The following is a 10,965-nucleotide window of genomic DNA, read 5'->3' as shown; positions in this document are numbered from 1 at the left end:
CTGGTCTATCCTTCCAGGATGAGCCCTGCCCCACTCCAGGACCACCAGTCCGTGTAACTTAGCATGAGCCAAGATTTTCTAATGGTGACTGGAGGCTAAATGAACATCATCATGAGGGCCATCCCTCTACAACAAGCATTGCATGCCTTACCCCTCCCCTTCTCGTCATATGCGCTTGATAACCCACACTATAATCCCTTACATGTGAATGGTTGTATCCTGTATCAAGGCCTAATCCTTGGTTCGCATCTTGCAGGTCCCCCTACAAGGAAGACATGGAGCACCTAGGGCAGCTAGCTTGCAAAGACACTCTTTGTTGTCGACGGGAACATGCGGCAGATGCCCCTCCGCCGGTGCGCTACCTGCCCACCCTCAAAAGGTATGCGAAGAAACGAGGTCCTAAGTGACACTGTCCCGGATGAAGGCCGAAGAATCCCCAAGCTAAGAAAGTCGAGACTCAAAGAAATGCGTAGCATGTGGCAACACCAGTTGCATAGACCCCCAACGTGCGCTCGGGCACCAGGTGCTCATGAAAAGAAAGGGCGGCTCGGGACAGGGAAGAATTTAATGAATTGTTTAAAGGCATTTTGGAAATGGTGGTGGCCTGGGACTACAACATTCATGTCCCGATCGACATGTTCCCTGCCCAACCTCACGGGAGCCCCGCACTAGCACCGCCTCAGTCGCCTGACCACCCAAATTCACCCCAACTAACCCCCTATGATGTAAAAGCAGCTTGACACGTTATCAGGACATAACTTTTTGTCTTTTGATGAGTAAAAGAGCAACTCCCCACTTATACAACTTCTTTTGCCTGTCACTAATGTATGCCATGTCTTTGACAAGCAATCGAATGGGCATTGCAATTAACATCATGGCATTTAGATAAATCATGTCTTAACATGACTGCATCTGTTGAATGTACTCAACGAAATCAAGCATGTGCTCTCACGAATTGACAAGTGGATACAGGGTGACAAACGTCTTCGTGCAAACGTATTCAACACCTGGGTCACCGCAAAACCATCAACCGTGCAAGAACCGCAACAAAGCCGTGCTGCCGAACGCGAAAACCCACCCTTGTCCACATGGCATGAACCAAAGCATAGTCATGGACCAGTCTCTCTTCTGGGATCAAGCTCTATAATGAGCTCTGACAATTGTTACTTCAATCGAACCAACATCCCAACAACGGATTCTCCAACAACGAGGCTAGACACACTCATCACTGGCATACCCATTTCTTGAGCCTTCGAAGCTTGCCATTTTTCAACCCATTGAAAGGCTGATATTCTCAACATATTGCAATGGTTTAATCAGGCAAAACAGAAAAAAAGAAAAAAAAAAGAACCCACGATCACAATACCGCACCTAGGGGTCCTCAAGTTAGGTACGTCCAACGACCTTGCTCGACTGGCTCCGTTTCTAATCCCCTAGCCCTCTAGCATCACCCATGATGTTTAGGGCACATCAAGGGCAGGACATACCTAGGGAGCCTGTCTCGCCTATGGTTAGACCTGTCACCCTGACCCACTCACACAATCCCCTCTTGCACTCTACCTTAATGCCATTGCAATCAATTGTGGTAAGCCCTGCATGAATGGCCATAAAAAGTACACCGTCCTCATCACACAGGCCCAATGTCCACAAGCTATTGATAGTGCAATATCCCTGTGTTCTATTATGTTAGGTCGTGCAATCACAATGCACAGGATGTCGCATATGTCTCCACATGTACTTCTTCCCATCCGGGACGACTTTGCTTAATCCACACATCGTTAGGTGAAACCAGCCCGCGGTCTTCTACCTACGTAATATCTAAGTATGCACGGGCACTCACATAATATCTACACCAAAGTATCCACACAGTTTCTCAAGTGCAGGACAATACTCCAGGCTTGCTTTGAGTTCGACCTGTCTCCCAAACCAATCAAAATATGTCTTGTGAATGAGAGTGGAATTTTGGTGCCAAGATGTGCTTAAAAATAGCTAAAAATTATGAGTATCAAGGGAAAAATAATCAACGTTGAAGGCGGCGGCTCGATCTAGGACGATTTTAAGAGCAAAAGTGCTTTAAAGGTGCCCGAGCGACGCTTGTTGATTTTTCATAATTTTTTAGACTATCGTGTGGGTTGACAAGAGTCATCGACCAATGCGGGATGTCAAGCCGGATGCCCAAGATTTTTCAGAGCTCAATTCAGAGTTCGGACGGGGAAGGAGCCAAGAAATGGGCAAGATTTGAAAAGGTGGACATAAGTTTGGCCAAAGGAGTGGTGACCTTTGGGGCCTACGGGGCATAAAATGCCAAACTTTTAGCTAGCATGAAATTGTGGGATGAGAGAGAAGATAAAAAATGTGATCAGGGAGGCGCCGAAATTTGCGTCCCCTTGTTGATCATGCCATCTCCTGCCTATGAGCAACCCCCCCAATTGATCATGGGGCTTGATTCCCCCCTGCCTGCTGGTCACATCGCCGTGCTTTGCTCCTCCAATGGCGGTCTCTATGAAGATCTCTGATTTCATTCTTTCTCTCTCCTCCCTCTCTCTCCCTTAAAGGCAGATTCATGTGGTGAAGAAGAAGAAGAAGAAAGGATGACGGATGCTTGTCCAATGAAGACCGGATTGCTCCGTGGTTCAAGAGGAAGGAAGGTTGCCGATTGTGGGCTGTCATGAGCATTAATGGTGGCTGGAAATCAGTCCCGAGATATGACAAATAAAAACCTGCAACCCGCAAAGAACAGTAATCTCATTTTTACAAAGGAAATTGATGTTTTATGCAATTTGCTTCATGAATACTTGTTCCCATGGGATGATTATGCATTATGATGTTGCTTGCTATGAGTTTGATCAGTTTATGCTCAGAAGATCAGAAAATCATAAGTGTTGTGATTGAAATTAATAGTGTAAAACCCGTAAAACACGCGAATTATGGAAAAATTGGGTGTTTTTGACATATAAATGGAAAATATAGTAAGACACACCAACTAAATTTGTGTGTTTTCTGCGAATGAACCTAAGGGCCATAGCCCACAACTCATTTTGAATTTTTAGTCATTTAATATTGCAAAAAATACAAGAGAAAATAGGAAAAATGGGAAAAATAGATTTTGAGTGCCGAAAATTAAGGAAAAATAAGAACCATGGTTGTGGATGTATGGGGGGTCTGAAGTATGAGGTTTAGCCTCAGTTCAGCCCTACCTTTATGTTCTAGTGAGTTTTTATTGCTTTTCATACAACAAAAACATGAAAAATATTACCCTAAACCGATCAATAATGCACAACCTAAACGGGTGAGGGGGTAGAGTGTATAAAAGATGTTTAAATGCTAAATGAAATGATGAAAATATTGTTGGGTTTTATGCATACCATTTAGGTTGGTCGGTAATTAAAAAATTTAAGAATCTAGTAGCACGAGATCTCCTCGGTGCTAGGTTCATGCAACGCCGCATACGAGCGATAGTCAAAATCATTGAAAGAAATATTTTTCACATGTGCACAAATGCTAATTTTCTTAATTGCTTGAGAACGTGGACATTCACAATTTGCATGAATCATAGAGAAATTTAAAAAAATATCAGACAATACCTCCTGGATGCATGCCAATTGTTTTTTAGAGGAATATGACCAACGTTGAGTGAGTAAGGTTGTCCAAGCTGTAGGCTAGGCGTTGGGTCTAAGGGGAAAGTAAAGTGAGGTATGGTACATTCCTGGATACGATTAATTGGTACCTTGAGTGGAAATGTGTGTGAAGTGTTATATATGTTTAGCGACGCTGTTGAAGGGTTTTCGAAAGCAAAGTCGCGACTAATTTCAGGATAGAAGATCAATCATCTAAATAAACAAAATGAGTGGATTTGTGAACAAAAGTAGATCTGCTAAGCTTCTTCTGCAAAGAATCTGAAATAAGACTTCTTTTTACGAATGCTCTTCCTTTTTCAGCAGTAAAAATTCATCAAGTATTGGATTGTAGACAACTCCCATAGTTGATATTTTCTGAATGATTAAGCTGATTGATATGATTTTTGTCTCATATGAAGTTAAAGCATGATATTAACAGCATCTTTCAACTTCCATAGCTTCATGATAGAGTACATTAAGTCCAAGGCAGCGTAATATGACACCAACAGCGACTATGCAGGCTAGCCTTACAATCACGTGGAGTTTCGGTATAAGCACCAGATCTTTCGGGAATCCTCAATCTTTCAGAATTTATTTCATATCTTCTCTATAGTGAGAAGCAGGTAAAAGGCAGCTCCTCCTTTTTATCGAGTGCAAGTTGAGACACATCAGAGGAAAACATGCTGGAGGTGCTATCAGAAAAGGTGATACGTCAATCACTAGGATGCCCTCCAATATGAAGTAGCAACGGAAAATAAGTCATATGTAGAGCTCGTTGGTTGTCTTCTCGTCGTCTGAGCATATCCGTAACGTCATCGTCATTGTTGCAGTTCTCAGGTCTTCCTTCTTGATCAGCAGATCTTTGTCTTCATCCGAACTCCGTATCATACTCAACTCTGCTACACGCCGCTGATGAGAGTTATCTGCAGTATAGTCGTCACCTTCACCTTCTTCTGATTTTTTCAGTCCTTTGCACCACAACAATCGTTGAATTTTTGTAGCTTATTAAGGATCGTTTTCAAGGTTTGTCCCACACTCGTCGAAGTCCCTTTTCAGCTCCGTCCACTGTTTTCGCAACACTCCTCCTTCTTCATCTTCTGAAGAGCTCGATGATCGTCTCTTCGTCAATTTCGTCTCCTTCAGCAGCTCCTCCAGATGTCCTTCACCTTTTTCCTACGTTCAGCAACAACTTCTTCCTCCAATTCTTGACTTTACAGAAGCTTTAACGCGAGCACATCAACATCTGTTAGTTTCTTCTCTAGCAAATTCCGCCTTTCTCATCATTCCTGTAAGCTTTTTATCTGCAACTTGTAATAGTTTTCCCATGTACTGCTTGGCTGCCGCAACTTTCTACCGTGTGATATTGGACGGCACCTCCTCAACAAAAGCTCCTCCCTCCTTCTGATGACACTCCGATTCCTTCTTGTTTCCCCCCACCCAAGTTTTCATCTTCAGCTTTCTTTTGCATTTTCTCCCCAGGCCTCCATACAAAGCAGGTCCTTTTTTATTTCGAGCCCCTTTTTCCCTTCCAGAAAAGCGGCCCCCTCAGAAAAGCAATGGTCTTCTTCTTAAATAACTGCTTCTCTTTCCAATGCAAGAATTTTGGTGCTTCATTTCCTGCCTGTCAACAATGGTCTTCTTCTTATCCAACTGCTTCTCTTTCCAATGCAAGAATTTTGGTGCTTCATTTCCTGCCTATCAACAATCTCTCTTCCCTCTTCTTCTTTGAAATCTTTAGCTCCTGCCAGGATTTCACCATTTGCAGGAATATTTCCAACTTCCACAAAGATGTGGCATTCTGCTGAAGGCATCTCCAAAAGGCTAGCCTTTTGCCCCGTCTACTCATGACTTAGTAGGATATCTGAGGATGAGAACTCACAGGAGTTAGCATTAGCTGTAGCTGAAGGTAGCACTTCTGACATAGCAACAGTATGCAGGTCAATCACTGACTATTGGGCTTCTTGAATATGTGTATCATTTTCCCTTTCCTCTTTACAATCATGAGTCAGCACAGCACCATTATCAGAATATGAGATATTTCTCTCTTTGCACAAAAATGTGCCAGCATCCAAGGATATGCCTTCTTCTTGCATCTCCCTGAAATAGTTGAGCACTTCCTCACTGAGCCTATATTTGGAGTATCCAGCAATCATTGCCTTCCATGAGTTTGCATCTGAATTTGCCAGCTCATTGAACACTTCATAAGCTTCAGCAGGTTCTCGATGTTTGGAGTACATACCAATGAGTACATTTCTTACTTCTACATCAAAATCAGATTCTGTCCTGATTATCTGATCAGGTATCATTCTACCATGCCTTACGGTCTCAATGCTACTACAAACTTTTAGAACACATGTCAATATGAACTTGTTTGGCACAGAGCCCTCATGCTGCATAATAGCATACTAATGGAGCCTTCTCTCCCTATACTGCCCACGCAGAACAAAACTGTAAACACAACAACTAAATATGTACAAAGTAACAAATGTCACACACACAACCTTTGGTGGATTTCATACCTCGGATGCGCAGCAGCACGACTACGCATCGAGGGGCCAATCCCCAAGGTGTAGGAGAGTCGCAGTGAGGTAGCGGTAGTCAGCCATGGGAGGACCTCCTATGTTTGTACTTCGTGCTATTTGGAAATGTGCTGGGACTCCCTCTGAGGAGTGTTAATTGGGTTAGAGTTGGACTATGAGACGTAACACAAACGCAAGATGTTTAGGAAGATGATGTATGTGTCATCTACGCTCCTGGCCGCAAGGCCGTGGGGTTGTTGAGTGCATGATAGAGGTTTGACTAGTGCATGAGCCAGTGCCGTCCCGTTTTAGGTCCCATCAGTGGTGCGTCTATCGGGAGCTGCTTAGAAGTGGCGGTCCTCGAATCCTGGTTGTCTAGGGACCATTTAGCAATTTATGCCAAAGGATACTAAGATTGACCCGTTATTCATCGATAAGCATTATCTAGCCGAAATCCAAAAGCAAGAGAGAGACGAAAGAGCTAGGCGACATGCTGAAATTCTTAGGAGGTATTTCTCTAAGCGTAGCGGTGCTAAACCCTCATGAGGGAGTGGATCTAGTGGTCTTGGTGCCACAAGTAGTTCGTTAGGAGAAGGTGGAAGCTCTAGTGCTTCCCTTTCTCCCATAAGCCAGTCTACATCAAGTGCGGGAGGTGTAACCCCACCGTCCCCTATTCCTAGTGCAAATCCAATTCTCGTCATGGTGCAGCCCATTGTAATTCCTGTAGGAACGACGGATTTGCCGGCTCTAGGTTACCCGCTACCCATTTTGAATGGGTTAGTTGAGGAAGATGCCAATCCGAATATGGGTCTAGCATTGGGAAATAATATGGCAATGGCTAATGGCAGTGGTAGCCAAGGGATAGCGATGGCTAATCCTAATGGAAGAGGGAACATGATGCAGAATATGCCTTTACTATACCAGCTCCCCCTAGCATGTCGATGCCTATGGGTAGTCATATGCCTCCAAATGGTGGAGGCCAGGCAGTTAATCCTAATACCATGCATGTGGTTCAACAACCAGTGCCTAATCGAATTGTTAGGCCGATGGAATGCTAGGGTAATGATCAAGGCTACGAGTCGAGCGCTTCCAATGTTCTTGGCGAGGTTAAGGACATGATGAAGCATTGTACCGACATGATTACGGAGCAGTATCGACAAATAGCCGTTGATGTCAACTTTCTTAAAAAACAATAAAATTTGATAGGAAGTAGATACCTAGATGAGGGTGCCCCTTCGAGGTTTAGCTGCAAATGGTGTGGTGGGCAACATTATCCATGAAATTGCCCAAATGTCAAGTGCGACATCTGTGGAAAATCCGGCCATTTAGCAGCCACTTGTTGGAGTAAGATTAGTTCTCTCCAGCGAGGTAGTTGGCAACCAGGGCCTGTTAATCATCGTGCGCAAGGAAATGATTCCCAGCGAGAAGAAGGACCTAAACAAATACTCCAATGACCAAAGGCTGCAATGGAGGAGCTGCCTAGTGGTAGTGGGGTTAGTTTGATTGAGGCTGTGTGCGTTAATGACGCTGAAACCTCTAATCTGTGAGATTAAACCTTATTATTTCTAAGTATGCTAATATATAGAGAAATGCATTGCAAGTCCATGCTAGGGATGATTTGAGACCTGCGGAAAAGAGCTTAAAAGTTGGTGGATGGGTCGGTTAATCCCTTATTTGGAACACCCATATCTGGAGCAAAGATACGATCGGGGGAAACTCATTTGGTGGAGCAAAGGATATAAGGTGATTGAGCAAGAAGACGGAACCTTTGTGTGGGAGATTAAAGTTTTCTGCCATCACTGCTTACGACTGTTGACAAGTATCCCTATTGAGTTCAATGAAGAAGGTGGGATGGAGCCGTCAGTTCATCCTCTCAATATGCTAAACTTTGATTACCATAATTACAAATAGAGGAGTTTGTGATGGCCAACTATGTAAACCCATTGTGGACGTACACATTGTATTTTGACAGAGCGTCTAGGGGCCCTGATAAAAAAGGGAGTGTTGGAGTAGTAATTTGAGACCCCCGACGTAGAGTTGCGATGATGTTAGCTGTTTATCTCGGGGTAGGATTCACTAACAATATGGCAGAGTATAAAGCCTTGATTATGGGACTGTATATTGCCAAACAAGGTGGTATTTGTCGATTGTTAGTAAAAGGGGATTCCCAGTTGATCCTGAATTAGCTAGATGGGACATACATAGTGCGGAATCCCATTCTTTGTATGTATCATCGGACTGTGATGACCCTACTTGAAGAGTTTAAGAGAGTGTCTCTTCAGCTGATTCCATGTTATTGGAATCAGTTTGCGGATTCTTTGGCAAATCTTGCTTATGAGGAAGACCTCTTCTTTAATTGTGGTCCTAGTTTGGATATTGTTATCAATGATGAAACAAGACCCAGTCACTTGTGGGGAATGTTATCACAGCATGCGATATATGGTAGACGATGGTTGATATGGGTGATGCAAAGAGTGGCCGAGACCAATCTATCGTTATTATCTGGGACCCATAGGTTGATTAGACAACATATTATGCGTACGCCTCTTGCTATCTATGCAGGAGGGATGGGTCATAACCTTATGCATTTAGCTTAGGGCTATGAGCCCTCTTTTTCTCTTTCGGATAGGGTGCACGGTATTGTATATCTGCATTGTCCTGAGGACATGTTTGTAGGTGTTGTTTCGTCCAATTTCATTAGGCCAAGAAGGCCGATCAAGTTTTGTAGTGAAATGTTTTATCTCATTAGGCCAAGAGGGCTGATCAAGTACCATGTGATGGCCTTTGGTTTATGCAATGCGCTTGGTTCGTGGCAAAAAACAGCAGATAAGACATTCAGTGACATATCCCCTGAAGAGTTGAAGGTGTTTATTAATGACTTAGGGGCAGCCACCGTGAGAGAAAGGGAGTTGATTATTTTGCAAAAATGTTTTGAGCGATGTAGGAAAATTTGCATCGCTCTAAACCCACGGAAGTGTGTTTTTTGTGTACCTTATGGGCTATTGCTGGGCCATGTGGTCAGTTTGGTAGGTATTGCGACAGATCCCGAGAAGGTCAAAGTCATAGTTGCCATGGGTCCATCACGCACTCTGAAAGAAGTTCATAGCTTTCTGTCTTCGATTGGTTATTACCGTAGATTCATAAACGCCTTGGCAAAAAGAATGTTGCCGCTTACAAATCTATTGTCCTTTAGCTGTTTGTTTGTATGGGGTAACCCTTGTAAGGTAGCTTTCGAGGATGTGAAGCAGGAGCTAGTAAAAGCTCCTGTTTTAAAAGCACCTAGAAGAGGTGAGGTGTTCTATATATTTTCAGAATCCACCATGCATAGTATCAGCTACTGTTTAGCCCAGATTTGGGAGGAAAAGTGGTATCATCCGATAGCCTTTGCTAGTCGAAAATTAGGCATTTCAAAGATCAATTATACCTACATGGAGAAGTTGTGTCTTGCGATGGTCTTTGGGACCAAGAAATTCAGGCACTATATCCTCTATAAGAAAGTTGTGCTTTATACGAAGGCGAAGGGGCTTCGATTATTGATGAATAAGCTGCAGCCGCCTGATCGTCTAGCGAAGTGGTTAATCACTTTGCAGGAGTTTGATTATGAGATCAGGAGTAAGCCACCAAGGTTACAGGGTATTGTGGAGTGTCTAGTGGACTTTGGGGAGTTGAAAGAATCTGTGGCTAAAGGTAGTGACATGGAGTTGTTATTTAAGATAGATAGGGCGTCTATTCCCTCCTGGTATGCTGCAATAATGCATTATTTATCAACAAGAGAGGCTGGGTCCAAACTATCTAAAGCTGAGAGAAGGAAAATTAAGCAGCAGGCATTAAAGTTTGCCTTGATTGTAGGTACATTATATCGGCAAGGGATTGATGACATCTATCGCCCATGTGTGATGCCTGACGAGGTGCCATTCATTTTGGAAGAGTGCCATGATTCCCCTTGCGGAGGTCATTTTGCTGGACGGCTTACAACACAAAAGGCTTTAAGAGCAGGTTACTGGCAGCTTGCCATCTTCCAAGATGCGTTCACGTATGTTAAGAGATGCGATATCTGTCAACGACATGATAGTCAAGAGAATAAGAAAAGACCACTCACCCCTATTATGGCGATACTTCCATTTGAGAACTGGGGAATAGACTTTGTGGGTCCTATTACTCTGTCGTCAACTACGCAAAAGAGGTATATTATTGTAGCAACTGACTACTTTACAAAGTGGTCAGAAGCACATGCAACAAGGAAAGATGATGCTAAAGAAACTGCTAGTTTCCTTTTAGAGCAGATAATATGCGGTTTTGGTCCCCCGAAAGAATTAGTGTCGGACAGTGGAACCCATTTTCTAAACAAAGTGATTAAAAGCTTGACAAAGGCTTGGCAAATCAAGCACAATAAAACGACTCCTTATAATCCATAAGAAAATGGGCAAGTTGAAAGTACTGATAAGCAGCTTGTGGGTATCTTGTCTAAGATAGTCTCTGAAAAGAAACGAGACTGGGACAAGAAGCTGTATGTGGCAGTATGGGCATATAATACCATATTCAAGCGAGCCACTGGCCACACGCCGTTCAAACTAGTTTATGGTAAAGAGTGCATTTTACCCTTAGAAATTGAGTTGCCGACCATTAGATTCGCAATAAACCATTCTTGGGGTAATGAGGACGCCCTATTAGAGCGATTTACGACCTTAGCGCACCTAGATGAAATTAAGTTGCAAAGCCTGTTACACCAAGAGGTGGCTAAACGTCACATGAAACAGTTGCATGACCTAAAAGCGAAGAAGTATACCTTTAAGAAAAGACAATTGGTTTTATATTATGATGCGCTAGGG

The sequence above is a fragment of the Lygodium microphyllum genome, chromosome 6 (genome assembly GCF_053477565.2).
Source record: "Lygodium microphyllum isolate KBCC chromosome 6, Lygodium_microphyllum_v1.1.10, whole genome shotgun sequence".
Lineage (NCBI taxonomy): Eukaryota > Viridiplantae > Streptophyta > Polypodiopsida > Schizaeales > Lygodiaceae > Lygodium > Lygodium microphyllum.
This window is presented reverse-complemented; position numbering follows the sequence as displayed.